The 20,412-nt window shown below is 40.8% G+C and overlaps 1 pseudogene; it reads right to left on the reverse strand.

The window, feature by feature from the left end:
• Positions 1-19,326: 19,326 nt before the first annotated feature.
• LOC106726029 lies at positions 19,327-19,886 on the reverse strand (annotated as a pseudogene).
• Positions 19,887-20,412: the final 526 nt, after the last annotated feature.

Consider the following 20,412-nt stretch of genomic DNA (forward strand, 5'->3'; position numbering starts at 1 on the left):
ATGTGTCCTGACTGGGCATTGAACCTGCAACCTTGGAGTATCAGGGCAACACTCTAATACATTGTTCTTGTCTGTATGAAGAGTTGTGCTCTCTCCTGGCATTGACCAATTCTGCTGAAAGTACTTCAGGCTAAGAAGTTGCTGACTCTGTCTTACCAGGTTCTGAACCTATTTTTTCACTTGCTAATTGACTTTCCCACTTTCCTGAATGGAGAAACTTTCTGAATTCTATTAATTACTTTATGAAGGTATGAGTATTACAAACTCTTGCTTCAAGAACCAACGGAAATTCTTATAGAGTTTGTATGTTGTGTTTTTCTTTCTCTCTCCCTCCCTGTGAAAATTTCCCTTTCTTGATGGAGATGGGTTTCTAAGTGGCTAGTGGCCTTTTATATTTCACTAGTGTCCTGGTGCACGGATTCATGCACATTGAAAGGAAATTAATTAGAAGAAATATTTTAATATTAGAGGCCCGGTGCACAAATTTTGGGTGGGGTTCCCTCAGCCCAGCCTGTGCCCTCTTGCAGTCCAGGACCCCACGGGGAGCGGGCCTAAGCCTGCAGGCGGACATCCCTCTTGCAATCCGGGAGCCCTCCTTATCACCCACCTGCTCACTGCTCCTTACCGTTGAGCTAGCTGCTCCTTAGCGCTGCCTTGGAGGTGGGAGAAGCTCCCGCCACCACTGCTGCACTCGCCAACCATGAGCCCGGCTTCAGACTGAGCAATGCTCCCCCTGTGGGAGCGCACTGACCACCAAGGGGCAGCTCCTGCATTGAGCGTCTGCCCCCTGATTGTCAGTGCACATCATAGCGACCAGTCTTCTGCTGTTCGGTGGATTTGCATATTAGGTTTTTATTATAAAAGTTCGCTATTTGTGTCTTGCTAATGAAAAGAAAATAGGATTCTACTGAGTCTCCTATCTACCTACTCTAGGACTTTTGTGAGGATCAAATGAGATGAGGCATGGGAAAACGCTTCACAAACATTTGGTTAAATTGTAAAATGTTTGAACCTGGCTATAAACCAAGTTGGGTTCCTGGGCTGAAGAAACTCCAAGGAGGCTAGTCGCTAGGGAGAGGAAGCCGGGCATTGCTACGTGACATCATTAAATGGCGCTAACAGCAACCATTTCTGGGCTGGGCTGGGCTATGGGCCGTATTTTGTGCCATGGGGCCTTGGCAGTGCTGGCTGTGATTTGATGGGGTGTCGCTCTGGGGTGGTAACGGGGCCTGTGTCCCACTTGGGGGAAGCCAAGTGTTGGTTTGTTGGCACCAGGTCCATGCTGCCGTTTATTTTTAAATGGCCTGTCGCTAGGGAGAGGAAGCCAGGCATTGCTATGTGACGTCATTACCCAGGACCTGCAGCCACCGTTTCCGGGCTGGGCTGGGCTGGGCTGGGCTAGGCTGTGGGTCACATTTTGTGCCATGGGGCCTTGGCAGCGTTAGTTGCGATTTGGTGGGCCGTCGCTCCGGGGTGGTGGCGGGGCCTGTGTCCCACTTGGGGAAAACTGTGCGTTGATTTGTCGGTGCCAGGTCTGTGGTGCTGTTTATTTTTAAATGGACAGTTTGTGTCATGGCAGCTCCTGCACTGAGCGTCTGCCTGCTGGTGGTCAGTGTGCATCATAGCTACTGGTCGGACAAATGGACACTTAGCCTTTTATATATATAGACTAGAGGCCCGGTGCACAAAAATTTGTGCACTCGGGGGGGAAGGGGGTGTCCCTCAGCCCGGCCTGTGCCCTCTCACAGTCTGGGACCCCTCGGGAGATAACGACTTGCTGGCTTAGGCCTGCTCCTGGGTGGCAGAGGGCAGGCCCAATCCCTAGGTGCAGCCCCTGGTCAGGCTCAGAGCAGGGCTGATTGGGGAGTTGGGGTGCCGCCCCCTGTCATGCACAGAGCAGGGCGGATTGGGAGGTTGCGATGCCACCCTCAGTCACGCTCAGGGTAGGGCCGATTGGGGGGTTGGGGCACCGCCCCCTATCACACTCAAGGCAGGGTCGATGGGGAGGTTGCGGCGCCACCCCCTGTCACTGCCCCCTGTCACACACAGAGCAGGGTGGATCAGGGGGTTGGGGCGCTGCATCCTGTCAAACACAGAGCCGCAGGGCAATCAGGGGATTGGGGAGCTCCCCCCTATCAGGCACAGAGGAGGGCTGATCAGGGGGTTGGGGTGCCTTCCCCTGTCACGAACAGAGCAGGGCGGATAGGGAGGTTGTGGCCCCGCCCCCTGTCACACACAGAGCCGCAGGGCAATCAGGGGATTGGGGAGCTCCCCCCTATCAGGCACAGGGCAGGGCCCGTGGGGGGGGGTGGTTGGGGCGCCGCAGCCTGTCACACACAGAGCCGCAGGGCAATCAGGGGATTGGGGAGCTCCCCCCTATCAGGCACAGAGGAGGGCTGATCAGGGGGTTGGGGTGCCTTCCCCTGTCACGAACAGAGTAGGGCGGATAGGGAGGTTGTGGCCCCGCCCCCTGTCACACACAGAGCCGCAGGGCGATCAGGGGGTTTGGGCGCTGCCCCCTGTCACACACAGAGCTGCAGGGCAGTCAGGAGATTGGGGAGCTTCCCCCTATCAGGCACAGAGGAGGGCTGATCAGGGGGTTGGGGTGCCTTCCCCTGTCACGAACAGAGCAGGGCGGATAGGGAGGTTGTGGCCCCGCCCCCTGTCACACACAGAGCCGCAGGGCGATCAGGGGGTTTGGGCGCTGCCCCCTGTCATGCTGATCCCGGTGCCGGGAGCCTCGCTGCTCCGCTGATCCCGGTGCTGGGAGGCATATTACCCTTTTACTATATAGGATAGAGGCCTGGTGCATGGGTAGGGGCTGGCTGGTTTGCCCTGAAGGGTGTCCTGGATCAGGGTGGGGGTCCCCACTGGGGTGCCTGGCCAGTCTGGGTGAGGGGCTGAGGGCTGTTTTCCGGCTGGCGAGTGACTAAAGCTTCCAACCGCTCCTTGTTTTCATTTTTTTTTTTTTTTCTGGGCCAGCTTTAGCTCTGAGGCCTCGCTGCTGAAAACATGGATACAATGTTTCGGTCCGGCTGGGTTTCAGTCCGGCTGTTTTCTGGGGTTTTGTTTACCTTCTTATTTGCAACATAGTATATAGTTGCTTAGACTTGCAGATGAGAGGCCGGCAAGTGAGGCGGGGAACGTTGGAGTCTGCAGCAAGCAAGCCTCCCTGCTCGCTTCAGTGCCTGGCTGCTGGCCGCCATCTTGGCTGACAGTTAATTTGCATATACTCACTGATTAGCCAATGAAAAGGGTAGCGGTCGTATGCTAATTACCATGTTTCTCTTTTATTAGTGTAGATGTTCCTTGGTACTTCTTTAATATTTATTACCTATTAAAAAGAGTTAAGAATAAAGCCCACTCTTCATATATATTTGACTGAAGAAGAAAGAAAAAGAGGTAATGATTTTTGAAGAATAGAAGATCTTTTAAAAGAAAAATATTGAAGCTTATCTAAGTTACAAAATAAACCAGATGTTCCTAAATAGAAAGTAGACATTCTTATTTAAATTAAACAAAAACTTTTGCAGTTAAATATCATCTAAATGTTGGTTTGATGTATAGAATATAGAAAAATAACTTGGGCATGGATTTTTTTCTCTTCTCACTTTGAAAATTCTTTCTTCATTTGTTATTTTTCTGTAGAATTGTTAAAGAATTTTTATATTAAACAATATTGTCAGCCTTCCAATATTATCCCCTCACACCTGTCAGAATGGCTATTATCAGTAATCAACAAACAACTCACTCATTTGTGGAATATAATGAACAACATAAACTAATGAACAAAAACAGATTCAGAGACAAGAAGCATTGATCAGACCTTCGAACCTCAGAGGGAAGGTAGGGGAGGGTGGGGATAAGGGGGAGAGATCAACCAAAGGACTTGTATGCATGCATATAAGCATAAGCGATGGGCGCAGACAACAGGGGGTGAGGGAGAGGGCAGGACTGGGTGCGGGGACAATGGGGGGATAAGGACACATTTGTAATACCTTAAAGAAAAAAAAAAAGAGTGGATTGCAAATGGAATTACCCACATTTCTAAGTGAAAACAAAATTATTTACATGATATACACAACCTAAGTGATTAGAGATTCATCTGCTACTATTAGAATTTGGGAGAAAGGGAGGGAGTGAGAGAGGGAGGAAGAAACTGAGTACTTTAGGACACCAGAAATACATTAGTCTTACGATTAAAAAAAAAGCACCTTCAATGATAACATGGCCAGGAGAGCGATTTAAAAAAAAGCACCTTCAATGATAACATGGCCAGGAGAGGATTTGACATGGAATTCAGCTGATAGCGGGTTGATATTGGTACCTTAAGAGCTGTGGGTAAGAGGGAAAACAGAATGTTAGGATAAAGGAATAAACATTTATGTGGCTTACTTTAATTTACTATTGAACAATTGCATACTTTTACTATTAACCCTTCTATTTCATAGAAGCAAGACTTTCACATATACCAGCATTTCGCAACATTGGTCATTTCCAAATATTTGAATGCCTAGAGTGTTACTTTTCTAGGTTTTATAGTATGTATAGAAGATATGATCCTTGCTTTCAAATATAGATAATGGAATCAGGAAGATGAATAAAATGTCCAGCAATAAGCCTATTACTGCCTTTTCTAAAAATCTTATTATATAGCCCTTCAAGATACAAACTTTCTTTTATAAGTACTAAGTTATAATTATAAATATAACTCCTTATTCAGCAGTTATATTTATCTTCAGTGTATATTAGGATTTTCCTATTACAGTTTTGCCCATTTAAATATGTTACTTTTCCAGTTTTTTCTTAATTTATTTAGTATAAATTGAGGTGAATCTATCTTTTGAAAAAATTCTTTAGGCCAAAAAATTTGAGTAGTAATCAATTCATAGTTTAATAAAAGACATGTGTAGTTTGAGTTTCTGGATAACCTCTATCCCTTTGAAAGTGTTCCTTAATTAAAACCAGATGAGAGTAGCAAAGAAGGTATTCAGAACACTAAATAAAATGGATATGCTTCATGGAATTTGCAGAATTCATCAGTACATGTAACAATGATTTATAATTGCACTTGGTCCTAACACATATCAGTGTAGATCTCACAGAGGTGCGATAAGTAAGATAACTAGTACAAAACACTAAGGTGAAAGGGTTAATTGGTCTTGCATAGTTCAATTTGCCACTCTAGTGGCACTTTCTGTTCTCTGTGTAAACAGAGTTGCTAAGTACTTTCCCACTAAACTGCCACCCTTTTATTTATATAGTTGAACCACCAATGAGGAATGGATCAGTTGTTAGCCCACTTCATGCACACACCACCACCACCACCCCACACCTCCAGCTGTTGCTACATACATTTCTACTCCCTAATCTTTCCTTGGTCCTTAAATTTTGGGTCTTTTTATTTTTTTTATCTTTTTTTCCCCTCTTACTCATTGAGTCAAGTGTATGGATATATGCACTTGGTTCTACTTATCTGTACCTTATTCTTTCTCATCTCTACTCCCATTCATTCATTCTATTCTAATTCCTATCTCAAAACTTGCTGCAACTGTCCAAGTATTTGTCAAGTAGCATTTAAATATTCTTTAAAAATTAAAACACATGTAGTTAAAGGCCTCTCTAACCAACCTTTGCCGTTTGAGTAACCCCTGGGCCCCACTGTGAGTATGTATGTATATGTGTGTATATATATGTAATTACTTCTAGGCCATTTTTCATAAATTTACATATGTATACATATAATAATCAAATATTATATTGCTGGAAATCTACATAAATGATATAATTCTGGAAATACTGTCCTGCTTCTTGCTTTTTTTCCACTCTATATTTTTAAGATATATACATATCACAGATTTAACTTAAACCACTAACTGCTTCATATTACATTGTATTTTACATTTTAATTATCTACCTATTGATGGACATATATTCAGTGTTTTCTCTATTTTAAACACCACCACAGTGAACAACTTGATAGATGTTGCCTTGTACATATTGCTGTAGTTCTTTAGGGCAGAGTCTTTCAAACAACAGGTAATAAAATCAATTTAGTAATTTGGAATCTGTGTTTAGAAAAAGAATAGAATGTAGTAGAGAGTGTCAGAATAAAGGACACTTTTTAAATGAAATATGTATAACAGCTCAAAACACAATTATATAAAATGTAAAATGTATTTCCTACTGCCGGTCTCAATCAAAAAGTTTATGGTATGATACAGAATATATTTTGTACTATGTTTCTAGTCTGTTTTGGGTTATGTTCTCCAGAAGTGGATTAATTCAATCATAGGCTACAAAATATTTTGAATTTTGTTAGACATAGACAAATTACTTTCCATAGTGGCTACACTAGTTTACACTCCCTATATTCTAGTCAGTATTTGATATTCTAATCAGACTTTAAAATTTTCTATTTTAACTACTAAGGTTGAGCATAAACTGCCTGCTTACTAAACAGAAAAATGTTAAGACCCATCTGGTTGGTAGATTGCTATTTTTATTTCAAACAAAAGAAACCTTTATCTCTGTAATCTATGCTAACACTTCCCTTTTTTTAAAGTAGTGAACATAAAACTACGTGGCCTTAATAATTACTAACAATAATTGTGTTAAGTAAACATGCCACATTATGTTATATTCAGGCTGTTCTAAAATTTTAGAACATAATTCTCTTGCCCAATAGGAGTAACCTTACCTAAAACAGCATATTTGAAGACTACTGGTACCCTCAGTGTGTGGATTTTTATTCATTTCAGCAAAATTCCATCTCCCATGCCTATATTTTCTGTTGTTGAAGAGATGAGTTCTAGCTAAGTTCTAGGAAATATTTCATCCCTTTGTTAGGACCACTGTGGACTACTAGAATCATAATATTAAACAGAACATTTTTTAAAAAAATATATTTCATTGATTTTTTACAGAGAGGAAGGGAGAGGGATAGGGAGTCAGAAACATCGATGAGAGAGAAACATCGATCAGCTGCCTCCCGCACACTCCCCACTGGGGATGTGCCAGCAACCAAGGTACATGCCCTTGACCGGAATCGAACCTGGGACCCCTGAGTCCGCAGGCCGACGCTCTATCCACTGAGCCAAACCGGCCAGGGCTACACAGAACATTTGAAAATACTTTTGTTTAATTGTTGTGGCTATCTACCTTCTGTTTTATTTTCTCTGGTAATAGAGATATACTCACTTTATTCCTAGGTAGTATTTTTCATTGTTAGTGTTGATTATTAAAATTTAACCTGATACCTGTTGTTTTGTTTATTGGTGCTAGATTTGTCTTCAGGAGTCACATAGGAAAAGCTATACTTCTTTAATTATTACAGTTCAGGAATCAGAAGCAACAAGATTTGTGTTGTGGGAACTTTGATTTTTAGAAAATTGAGAAATCAGAACACACAACCAATAACAGGTAGCCTTGTTCGTGTGTGTGTGTGTGTGTGTGTGTGTGTGTGTGTGTGTAGCTCAGTGCCCCACTATCATTTCTGGATTTATTAATAGTAAGGCTTATTGCATAAATTGCCTGCATTTAGTATTACTTTCTTGAGTTAAGTATGTGGTTTATACAGCTGTAAAAATGTAGAAAGCTCATTTGAAAGACAGTGTCAGCTTTCTGTTTTTTTAAGCAAAGACTTTTTACTAGTTATTTATGTGCTCTGATTCTGTTTCATGTTTTCAACCTGCAATTGCCTTATTTCTGTTTTCTTAATGTAGAACATGAAATATACCAGTAACTATTCTTATGTACTAGAGATGGGGTTATGTAGCAGAAGTAATTCTGGATTAAAACCAGTGGATGATCGACTTCCTGGGGAGAGACCAAGATGGCGGCATAGGTAAACCCATGGCTGTAGCCTCTTTCCCACTCATTGAAAGCAAGTAGTGTTTTTACTGGAGGAGTAGGAATTATTTATAGGATTACTTTGACAACCAATGTTACTGTTGAAGAAAAACAGATCAGATTAAATTTGTAGTTTCTTTTATTTTCAAGACCCGCTTTTTTTTTCATTTAAACTAATTGCATGCTCAAATATCATTAAAGTGTTGTACTTGCCTTCAACTTCAACTGTGATAATGCTGCTTTTTCATTTTAAGAAGAAAGTCATATTCAATGCATACTCTTAAACAGCAAATTTATGTAATACTTAACACTTGAATAAAGGTTTAACTACTAATTTCTAATTAACATTGGTGTTACATTCTTTATTGGTCTCTGATATGATGCTACTCAAAATGTGGTCTGTAAACTGGTGCTCGTTTGCAGATTATTTATTTGTTTGCAATGGGATAAAAAAACAACAGGAATTGCCCGGCCGGTGTTGCTCAGTGGTTGAGCATCGACCTATGAACTAGAAGGTCATGGTTCAATTCCTGGTCAAAGCATATGCCTAGATTGTAGCCTCCATCCCCAGTAGGGGTTGTGAGGAGGCAGCCCATCAGTGATTCTACCTCATCATTGATGTTTCTATCTTTCCCTTCCTCTCCCTTCCTCTCTGAAATCAATAAAAATATATTTTAAAAAATACAGAGGCCCAGCCAGCTTGGTTCAGTGGTTGAGCGTCGACCTATGAACCAGGATGTCACTGTTCGATTCCAGGTCAGGGCATATCCCCGAGTTTCCGGCTCAATCCCCAGTATGGGGTGTGTAGGAGGCAGCCGATGAATGATTCTCCCTCATCATTGATATTTCTCTCTCTCTCTCCCTCTCCTCCCTCCCTCTCTGAAATCAATAAAAATACATTTTTTAAATACAGAAATTGAGAGTAAGCATTTAGAAAAATTTATGGCAGTTTGACAGAGATTTATGCCAATTTAATCTAATAATAGCAAAATTTCAGGTTATGTTTTATGTCCTGTTTTTTTAAATTTATTTTTCAGTAATTCATTGTTATTATATTTTACAAAAGTTTCCTTGAAAATAAAACAAAGACCATATCATACTTTGTATCAGTTCACAACTACAGCAGAGTACTTAATTTATGTAGATGTGTATAGAATAATGATATAAAGAAGAAAAAGGAGTTGATGAGCTTACATTGATGTGTATCATCTGCTCTTTAGTTTTAATGATTATTTACAACAGAAGTAATTTGAATTATGACTTCAAACTCCAAGATATTTTCCAAATAAGTTTTAGAAGAGTTACTGACATGGACAGAAATCAGTTTTGACAAGTTATCAAAATTTTTTTCTTTAAAGTATACCGTATCTTACGTTTTATAAAGGAAGGAGCTTTTTAAAAATGTCTCTGTGTTATGTTTTTCTTATATCAATTTTTATAGGATAATGTGTCTTATTCAAAAGTTCAAATTCTTTTCCAGATGTCCTTTTCTTTTGATTTCTCATAGGCCTTCAATATGTCTCAAATAAGTTGGTCATCATAAAAATATAGGAAAGAGAAGGACAAGATTTAACTCTTTGAAATGGTTTTGAATTCTAAAGGTGAAATACATTGTTGTCAAGATAAACAAATCATTGTTTGACATAAAGAAAAAATATACAATAAGTTAGTTCTTTCACTCTTAAATATAAAGCACATATTTTAATACCTATTGAGAAATGTGGATTTTTTTGTTCTTTAGAATATTTAAAGATCTACTGATCTTTAAATATTTTAGTATAAGAGGAGACTAATTAGATAATTTAGTTTCAGAGTAATACAATTTGGAGGACCACAAAAAAAGCGAATTTACCTAATTTGTAATTTTCGTTGCATTTTTATTTGATAGTAAAAAATTAAATTAATATAACTTTGAATTATATATTTTTTCTACTTTGTGTTTTTAATAAATCTTCCCAATCAGGAAAACTTAGAAATACCAAAATGCTGAGTAGCAAGAAATGCTAGTAGAAATCAATGAAATTATTTAAAATATTCATGGTAACAGTGATAATTTAAGGAAGTAACTTAATTGCCTAAAATATTTTTAGTTCTTACTCCAAGTCTTGCAAATTATATATAGGTTAAGACATAAAGAAAATCAGGAACTGAGTAAATTGGAAACTCAGCAGAAAAAAAAACAACATTACATTTTATGAACGTGCAAAAATTGGGAAAGTGCCAATGCTATGATAGGGGTTAATTATGAGATTTTTGTCCGACATAATGCAAAGATGGAGTTAAGGGAAGGGGTATGATTCCTTTGATGTCATCTCTGCAGCTCAATATTACAGTGTCCTATAGTAAATTACATAGTAAACACTATTTTTGCTATCATAGCATTTTGCACCATTTTATATACTGCTTAAGAGCAAAACATACTGCCAAAGCTTTTTACTATTTAGAATGTTTATATTTATCAAAATAACTATCAGAATTCATAAGGCATAGGTTTTATTATTTATAACTTTTGCACATACCTGAAAAAGAAAATATACGTGAAATAAATTGGTTAAGGGATTGCTGAAGTTCTTTACATGCAGAATCCAGCTCTTTTGAATCATTTTTTACTCAGTTATGATGTTCAGTTTTTCCACATGGAGTTCTTCTCTGTGCAGCATTTCTATAAAGAATCAAGAATTTGCAATTATGTGGTGCTAACCTATTTTTGATACCCACTTTGGATATGTTGCTAACTATGTCTGATTTCCCCCACCCTCATCTCTCTCACAAATTTTGATTTGTAGGACTTAAAAGAATGCTCCAGTATCACCTAGATTTTCTCCCAACTCAAATTCTGCAAGTTTTGGTGGCTGGTGCTTTGGTTTGTGCTTGCACAGGGAGTGACAGCTGCCTCGTTATTGTCACTTAGTATTACTACAACTGTAATTGTAATAACATACCAACAATTTTAGGATGCATCCTGAATTTAAAGAGTTTCAAATGTGGGGAAGATGTTCATTTTATAGCATAGTCGCCAAGGGCTCAAAGCTGGGTTGCTCAAACACAGTTGTATGATTTTGGGTAAGTAGCATAAGCTCTCTAACCCTTAGTTTTCTTATCTGTGAGAGAAGCAGCCCCTTATCTTATAAGGAAGGTGGTCCTGAGGTTTTATAAGAATGTACTTTTGCCTGGCTGGTTTTGCTCAGTGGTTGAGCATCAACCTATGAACCAGAAAGTCATGGTTTGATTCCCGGTCATGGCACATGCCCAGGTTATAGGCTTGGTCCACAGTGGGTACAAGAGGCAGCTGATTGATGATTCTCTCTCATCATTAATGTTTCTATTTCTCCCTCTCCCTTCTTCTCTGAAATCAATAAAAAAAAATTTTTAAAGAATGTACTTTTAATGAGTTCCTGGTGTATTCTTTTACTATGTATTTCTTTACTTTGAAAGAAGTAGTAACTTGTAGAGAGGAAAAGACAATAATAAATTTAGCAAATGGCTGAGTGAAAATTCTGGAAAAAATTTCTAATTGAACTTTAGTTATTGGTACAATATAAAACTATTCCAATATTATGTATTTATCATTAAAGGATGGTGTTGTATGTCATGGGTCATTTTGGAAACTTGAGGCTAAGTTATTTTTAACCTTTCAATTGTTTAGAACCTAATGATTTTAAATTGTAGATTTTGAAGTGATACATTTTGCAACCATTAGAAGAATGGTTTAAAACTATTTGTGTATTTTGTAACATTTTTGATCATTCAATAAGTTATCACCACCTTACACAGTTTAAAAGAGTGTGTAGTACATATGGTTTATAGTGTGGTAGAATGATCTGGAGTAATCCCCTTGATTGAAACACTAAAATACTGAATAAAATATGAAGAAAAAATTAAATGCATGGTTTAGCTGCCATAAAAATTAGCATTCCTCAGAGTGTCAATACACTCCAGCCTGGTGCTCCATAGAGACAAAAACATCTCCCCTGAGATTTTGTAACCATAGGTGAATCTTCATGAAAGTTATGTTACCCATATAGGACAAAACCTCAAGTGGGGAATTTAATTTGAACCTGTCTGTAATTGGCATAAGAGTCTCTGGTGCTAATGATCTACCAAGATGTCCTAGGTTATAGAAGGTGTGTGGCCGCCAACCATAGACTACGTTTACTAACTTCCCTTGAAGCTTGTGTTGCCTGAACTAATGTTCAGGCAATGGATTATTAAGAGAAGTCATGTGTGGCACTTCTGTGGCTTGCCTTAAGAAGGAATGCCTATGTAGTTCCCCCTGACTGTTTCTTGTGTACTGTTAGTTGATGAAATAAACTCCACGAGGTCTAATTTAGACACAGATTGAAATATATGTTGAGTTGCCCCTCCAGCTATGCTCTGCTTAATTCTAGACTATTACATGAGAAGGAAACAATCTTGTCTTATTTAAGCCACTGTATTTTAGGATCTCTTTGTTACAGGAGTTTAGCCTGTATCCTAACTAATAACCTTTAAAGAATAGCCAGACAGATTTGAAAAAAGACCAAATAGTACATCTATAAATGAAAAAGAAAATTGAAATAAAAACTCAAATGAGTAAATTAAAAAACCAGGGTTACCTGGAGAAATGGTTGATTCCAGGGCTGGGGACACTGGTGCCAGAAAGTAATGAAGTGCTTAAAATATGATAAGGTCAGACAGTTTGTTTACGAAAGAGTGACTGATACATGGAACAACATGGATTAACCTCAAAATATTGTACTAAGTCAGTGGTTCTCAACCTTCTGGCCCTTTAAATACAGTTCCTCATGTTGTGACCCAACCATAAAATTATTTTCGTTGCTACTTCATAAAGTAATGTTGCTACTGTTATGAATCGTAATGTAAATATCTGATATGCAGGATGGTCTTAGGCGACCCCTGTGAAAGGGTTGTTCGACCGCCAAAGGGGTCGCGACGCACAGGTTGAGAACCGCTGTAATAAGTGAATGAAGGCAGACACATACGACTACATTTTGAATGATTCTATTTATATGAAATTTCTAGAAAAGATAAAATTAAAGAGACACAAAGTAAATTGGTGCTTGCCTTGAGTTGGGGGTCAGAGTAGGGATTTACTGCAAATGAATGAAGGAACTTTTTTGGGTGATAATCTAAAACTGGATTGTGGTGATGATTGGTTGCACAACTGGGTAAAGTTATTGAATTTTACATTTAAAATAAATGATATGTAAATTATACTTAAGTAAGGCTGTTAAAATATCTGAGAGATACTATAAAAAAATACTATGACAAACGCTAAATTACACATAGCAAAGAATTTTCAAAGTAATAAAGTAACAGACTTTAATTGCACCGTAGATGGATGGAATAGACTTAAGAGTAAAATAGAATCCTGTTCAATTGTGAGGAAGGTTTAAGAAGTGGCAAGTCTTGGTAATTGATCAATAGTCTTTTTTTTTCTTTATTGATTAAGGTATTATATATGTGTCCTAACAGTCCCCACCGCCCCAATGTCTGTGTCCATTGTTTATGCTAATATGCATGCATACAAGCCCTTTGGTTGATCTTTCCCCCTTATCTCAACCCTCCCCTACCTTCGCTCTGAGGTTTGACGGTCTGATCGATGCTTCTCTGTCTCTGGATCTGTTTTTGTTCATCAGTTTATGTTGTTCATTATATCCCACATATGAGTGAGATCATGTGATATATATCTTTCTCTGACTGGCTTATTTCACTTAGCATAATGCTCTCCAGTTCCATTCATGCTGTTGCAAATGGTAAGAATTCCTTCTTTTTTACAGCAGCATAGTATTCCATTGTGTAGATGTACCACAGTTTTTTAATCCACTCATCTGCTGATGGTCACATAGGCTGTTTCCAAATCTCTTTTTTTTAAATATATTTTATTGATTTTTATACAGAGAGGAAGGGAGAGGGATAGAGAATTAGAAACATCGATGAGAGAGAAACATCAATTCAGCAGCCTCCTGCACACCCCCCACTGGGGATGTGCCCGCAACCAAGGTACATGCTCTTGACTGGAATCGAACCTGGGACCCTTCAGTCCACCGGCCGACCCTCTCTCCACTGAGCAAAACGGTCATTCTGCTAATTCTGACACTTAAGTTTATCAGAAAAACCGTATTTTTCCATTTATATGAAAAGTCCAGAAAAGGAAAATCTATAGAGATGGGTATGAGAGATTTTTCTGGGGTATTGGAAATATTTTTAAATTGAATTATGTAATGTTGCACAACTATAAATTTACTAAAAAACCACTTGCACTTAAAACAGGTGACTTTTGTAGTTTATAAATTATACTTCATTAAAGTTATTACAAAATAAGTGTGCACCAGAGAGAAAATAAAATAAACCCTTCTTTTTTTAAGTCATTCTGATTAATATTTTAATATTATGTGGAGAATATTTTGGTTATACTTTTTAACACAATTATAGTTTCAGGTACCTATTTTTTATCATTTATGCATTAAAATAGTGTTTTACAAATGGTATTTGTACTTAAGTGTTTCCCATACTAAGCCAAATTCTTGGTAGTATTAGTGTTAACTAGCATATCTTGCATGAAAATATTACAACAAAGCCCAGCAAAGAAATATGTGGATGTACAGAAGCATGCATTAATTCAGAAGTCTTTATTTAATTCAAGGGATGTGCTTTGCTTAATGATGCTATAACACTAAGTGGAACTTCTTATATGTACACATATATGAATGTTAATGCATTTAAAAAATAATAATAAAATAAAAAAGGTCTAGAAGTATATGCACCACACCAATAACCATACTTATTTCTGTTGGGGGAAAAGGGCTTGTGGGGGAGGGTAGTTAAGGGGAATGTTTTATTTAACCTGTGTTATTTAACTTTTTATAAGTTTTGTTTATGTGTTACTTATTTAGCTCATAGAAAGGAAAAGTATAGAGACTAAACAATCGAAAAGAAAAATAAAGATCAGACCTTAAATTAAGGCAGTGTAGATAGAGAAGGTAAAAAATGTAAAAAATATTTAATTGCCAGCCCAGCTGGTGTGGCTCAGTGGTTGAGCATCGACCATGGAACCTGGCAATCTCATTCGATTCCCAGTCTGGGCACATGCCCCAGGTTGTGGGCTCAATCCCCAGAAGGGGGCGTGCAGGAGGCAGCCAATTGATGATGTTTCTCTCTCATTGATGTTTCTATCTCTCTAGGATGTTTCTCTCTCGTTGTTTCTATCCCTCTTTTTTCCTCTCTCTTTAAAAATCAATTAAAAAAATTAAAAAATATATATTTAATTACCAAGTTGATGCAGTACAAAATCATTGCAAGAATCAACAGAGAATAAGTAGATTACATTAAATGAACTAAATGAAAGTATAAATATAAAACATACATATTGTGCACATTCCTTTATTAAATTTATGAAACAAAATGGGAAATTGTTACATATACTGACTAAAAGAAGAGGATACAATGTAATGTGTATAATTTAATTTGCAATAGTAAAAACAAGTAGGAAGATGGAGGAAAAGATGACAATGAGAGTATTTAAAGTTAAGTAAATAGAGTAGCCCTTATCACTCTGTGTTTTTTTAAAGGATTCCTGAATAATCAGAAGTAATTGGAAAGAAACCTTGCTATAATTGGGGATTGGCAAAATGTTGTTATTGCTAAGAATTCACAAAATAAGTAAGAATTGCTTGAAAGGAAAAATTTATAGCCACTTTTATACACATCTTTAAGCAACACTCTTGAAAACATATATACCTCTAGTGTCTGCTTAATTATTATTCAGTTTGTTAGCTTTCAAACCCATGGTTAACTATAATATTTTTGACTGATTGGGCACAATTTTTTTTTTTTCAGAGAGGAAGGTAGAGGAAGAGAGAGATAGAAGCATCAATGATGAGAGGGAATCATTGATTGGCTGCCTCCTGCACATTGGACCAAGCCTGCAAACCCAGGCATGTGCCCTTGACTGGAATCAAACCTGGGACCCTTCGGTCTGCAGGCCAACGCTCTATCCATTAAGCCAAACTGGCTAGGGCACAATTACTTTTATGAATTTTATTATGAATTTGGTATATTTCCTACATTAGCATATATTATGGAAAATGTGGGAAAACCAGTGAAAACAGCTTGCTTAATAAGTGAAACTGAAATGCTAATGTCACAAAGAAAAAGTTTTCCCTAAAATTTGGAATCTAAAAATCCAATATGTTGTTTGAAAAAATGAATACAATACATCCCATATAATAAAAGCCTAATATGTAAATTGTCCCCTCAGGCAGTTGTTCTACTGGGAGTTCAATTGCTCACTCTGATGTGTGCTGACCACCAGGGGGCAGTGCAGAACATGGCAGGCGTCAGTGACATGCTGTGACCTCTCGCCAGCTACCTGGGGGCAGGGCTGACAGGGATGGAGGTGTGGTGAGAATGCGGGGTATTCACCAAGTTCGCTCTCACTACCCCTGCTACCCTCCCATGGGATGCCAGGGCTCACATGCCAGGGAAGCCCCCATGCTCAGGTGCCAGGCACCTGCAAGAAGCCCACCCCGCACCCACATGGCCTCTTCCTGGTAAGCCAGGCCACAGCCGCTGGGACTCGCAGGGGCCAGTAGGGCTCCCCATGGGTTCGCACAGGAGCCAGTCTGCGAGGCTGGCCAGGAGAGCACACTGCCCAACCAGCTTCCGTGCGGCGCTGCTGGGTGGCCCAGAAGCCCACGCTGTGCCCTGGCCCGTGGTGTCCAGCCACACTCACCACATCTCCACTTGGGGACTTGGGCGCCGTGACTCAGGCACAGGGGGTTGTGTGGGGACCTGGGGGCCCAGGTGCTGCCCAGGGCCCAGAGGTCAGCTGGGACCTGCCCGTCCACCCCAGATGCTCGCGCTTCGATCACCGGCCAGGCCTAGGGACCGCACCCATGCATGTATTTCCTGCACCAGGCCTCTAGTAAATACATAAAGTAAAAGGTGATATTCCCATACTTTGTTTCTTAGTCCCATTTGCCAAAGGTAACTCATTTTATAAATTTGGGTTAAATTTACATATCTCCTTTATATTTTCATATTTACCTACACAAATCTTGCATTATGAAGTTTGCTCCTCATATCATGGTTTTAAATTATATAACACTAGAGGCACAGTGCACGAATTCATGCACGGGTGGGGTCCCTCTGGGTGGCCTGCAGGGATCGGACCCAAACCTGCAGTCTAACGCCACCTGCAGTTGGACTGCCACTCCCGCTCATCCCGGCCCCACTGTGCCTGCCTTGGGCTCGTGCCCAATCAGTCCCGATCGGGAGAGGCTTGCACTGCCACAGCAGTGCTTGCCAGCCACGAGCCCTGCATCTGGCACCCTCCCAAGGGGAGTGGCTTGCGGGACCAGACTGAAACTGGCTCTCTGACATCCCCCAAGGGGTCCCAGATTGTGAGAGGATGCAAGCCAGGCTGAGGGACCCCACCAGTGCATGATCGGGCCAGGGAGGGACCACAGGAGAGCTCCAGGGTGTGTACAGCCCTTCTCACTCAGTGCCAATCAGCAGCAAGCTAACCTATCGGTGGGAGCATCTGCCCCCTGGTGGTCAGTGCACGTCATAGTGACTGGTCAAACTATCAACTGTCTGCCCCCTGGTGGTCAGTGCATGTCATAGCAAGCGGTTGAGCTGCCTTAGCATATCATTAGCATATTATGCTTTGATTGGTTGTTCAGTTCTGCCGTTTGGTCTATTTGCATATTACCCTTTTATTATATAGAATGTCATCCCCCTAAGTAGTAAGATTTGGTGTATTACTATCCTAAATCATTTGTAGATTTTTAAATTTCTGAATTGTGGTAAATAATTTAAAATTGAGGAAAACTAATCCTATCTAATTAAGAGGGAATATACTAATTGACCCTCACGCCATCGCAAAGATGGCAGCGCCCACAGCCAATAAGGGGGGGATATGCTAATTGACTACCCCGCCCTCAAAGATGGCGGCACCCACAGCTAATAAAGAGAGAATATGCTAATTGACCTCCCCGCCCTCAAATATGGCAGCACTCACAGCCAATAAGGAGGGAATATGCTAATTGACTGCCACACCCTCAAGAAGGCAGCGCCCACAGCCAATAAGGAGGAAATATGCTAATTGACTGCCACGCCCTCTAAGATGGTGGCGCCCACAGTCACAAGATGGCCGGCAGTGTGGGCAGTTGTGGGCAATCAGGCCAGCAGGTGAGAGCAGTTAGGGGCAATCAGGCCAACAGGGGAGGGCAGTTAGGAGGGACCAGGCCTGCAGGGGAGGGCAGTTAGGGGCAACCAGGGTGGCAGAGGAGGGCAGTTGGGGGCAGTCGGGCCAGCAGGGGAGCAGTTAGGTGTCGATCAGGTTGGCAGGGGAGTGGTTAGGGGGTGATCAGCCTGGCACGCAGAAGCGGTTAGGGACAATCAGGCAGGCAGGCGAGTGGTTGGGAGCCAGCAGTCCCAGATTGTGAGAGGGATTCCAGATCAGAGAGGGTGCAGGCTGGGCTGAGGGATGCCCCCCCCCCCAGTGCACAAATTTCGTGCACCGGGCCTCTAGTTTCATATAAATTGGTCATCATTTGTTTCTCCAGTGTCGTAACAGATAAAATGGTTATCTTATATCAGTGATTCTCAACTGGGAGCAGTCTCCCCACTCTACCTCCCCCAGAAATTTGGCAATGTTTGGAAACATTTTTGGTTATAATGTGGGGTAGATGTAATGATGCTAATGGCATCTGGTAATAAGAGTTCACGGGTGCTGCTAAACATCTTACCTAATAATAGACAAACGTAAATTAACCATCCCTCCGCTACGCTCATCAGCCAATCAGGAGAGTATGCAAATTAACCCAACAAAGATGGTGGTTAATTTGCATACATAGGGGCGAAGCAGTGGAGCGAAGACTGAAGGCTCTGTCCAGAATGAAGGCCTGGGTCCCGGGTGCCGGTGCTGGCAGCCAGGGGAAGGGAAGGCCTATTGCACGAATCTCTTCATGCAGCGGGCCTCTAGTCCTATATAATGCACAAAACAGCCCCCACCCCATCTCCAATAAAGAATTATCAGGTCCAAAATGTCATTAGTGCCAATGTTGAGAAAGCCTTTCTTATTTGAGAGTAGTTAAGGGGGAGGAGTACCCAGGCAACTGCTTAGGTTCATATCTCAGTCCTACCACCTAATGTGTGACTGTGGGTGGTTATTTAACCTCTCTGTCTGTGCCGCAGGTTCCTTATCTAAGTAATATTAATAGTACCTGTCTTACAGGGTTGTTGAGAGACTATGTAAACATTATAAACAAATAGTGCCTGGCACCTATGTAGGAACTCGATAAGTGTTGGCAATTATGGTTTTGTTGTTAATTTTTTTTTTCTGCAAAAAGCTTTATTGTTTCATTTGGTCCAATGCATGGGAGAGGGCTTCAGGGTTGTTAAAAGACTGGCTGGTCGTTTCAGGAAGAGGCTCAGATAAAAGCTAGAGACACCAGGGGGATGTGAGGGGCCTCTGAAAGGCCTCTGGGCTCCAAAGGTTCCTAGTCGTGCTTGAGGGTGAGTCTTTCGAAGCGATACTCGCCCAGCCCAGCCTGGGGGCCAGCCAGCCTGCGGATGTTAGTCAGGTGGTCACCCATCTTCTTGATCAGTTTCACCTCCTCATCTAGGAAGTGGTTCTCTAGGAAGTCGCAGAGATGAGGGCCTGCATGGGTAGAACCCAGGGTCTGCAGCTCCCAAAGGGCCTGGTTCAGGTTCCTCTCCAAGGCCAGGGCGGCTTCCATGGCGTCCTGAGTTTTGCCCCAATCATCTTGGGAAGGTTTCTGCACGTCCTGGAAGAGAATGCAGCCACCACACTTGTTTTGCAACTTTAGGAGATGCTCAGCTCCCTCGCGCTTCTACTCTGCCAACTTGTGGAAGAAGTGGCCCACACCCTCAAGAGCCACATCCTCATGGTCAAGATAGTAGCCCAGAGAGAGGTAGGTGTAGGAGGCCCGCAGATGCAGGCTGACCAGGCGATAGACCACAGCCTCCACCTCGGTGGAATAATTCTGATGAATTTGGGAGCTCATGGTTGTTCAGCAATAAAGAGTTAAGGTAGAAAAAAAACCCGTGTGTTGGCTGCTCCGGAGGTGGTTCTGAAGGTGGTGACTGGATGAGACTCAGGAGAGTGGTCGGAGGCTGGAAGAAGGGGCGTCCCTGGGTCTGTTGCGTCCAAACACTGTTGAAGCAAGAGACAGATCTGGGACCGCCGAGGGCACTTGTTGTTAATTTAACATGGAATTCATACCTACAATTAAAGTTACAGATTTTTCAATTTCTCTGATTTGTAAACAAGTATGTCAGTAAAAATTAAAAACTAACCAAAAGAATAAAATCAGAGCATTCTAAAATTCTTATTAGTCCCATAATTTGAGTTTCCCCCACATTATGTGATTTACTAAGTTAGCAAGATTATGAGACTTATTATGTTAACTACACTCCTATACAGGCCGTCCTTGCGTTAGTCGGACTCGTAGTACGTCGTTTCGTGGTTATGTCGCCATCTCCCATTTATTTATTAAAAAAAAAAAGTTCCATTATTTCGATGTATGTACA

Source organism: Myotis brandtii, unplaced genomic scaffold (assembly GCF_000412655.1).
Source record: "Myotis brandtii unplaced genomic scaffold, ASM41265v1 scaffold215, whole genome shotgun sequence".
Lineage (NCBI taxonomy): Eukaryota > Metazoa > Chordata > Mammalia > Chiroptera > Vespertilionidae > Myotis > Myotis brandtii.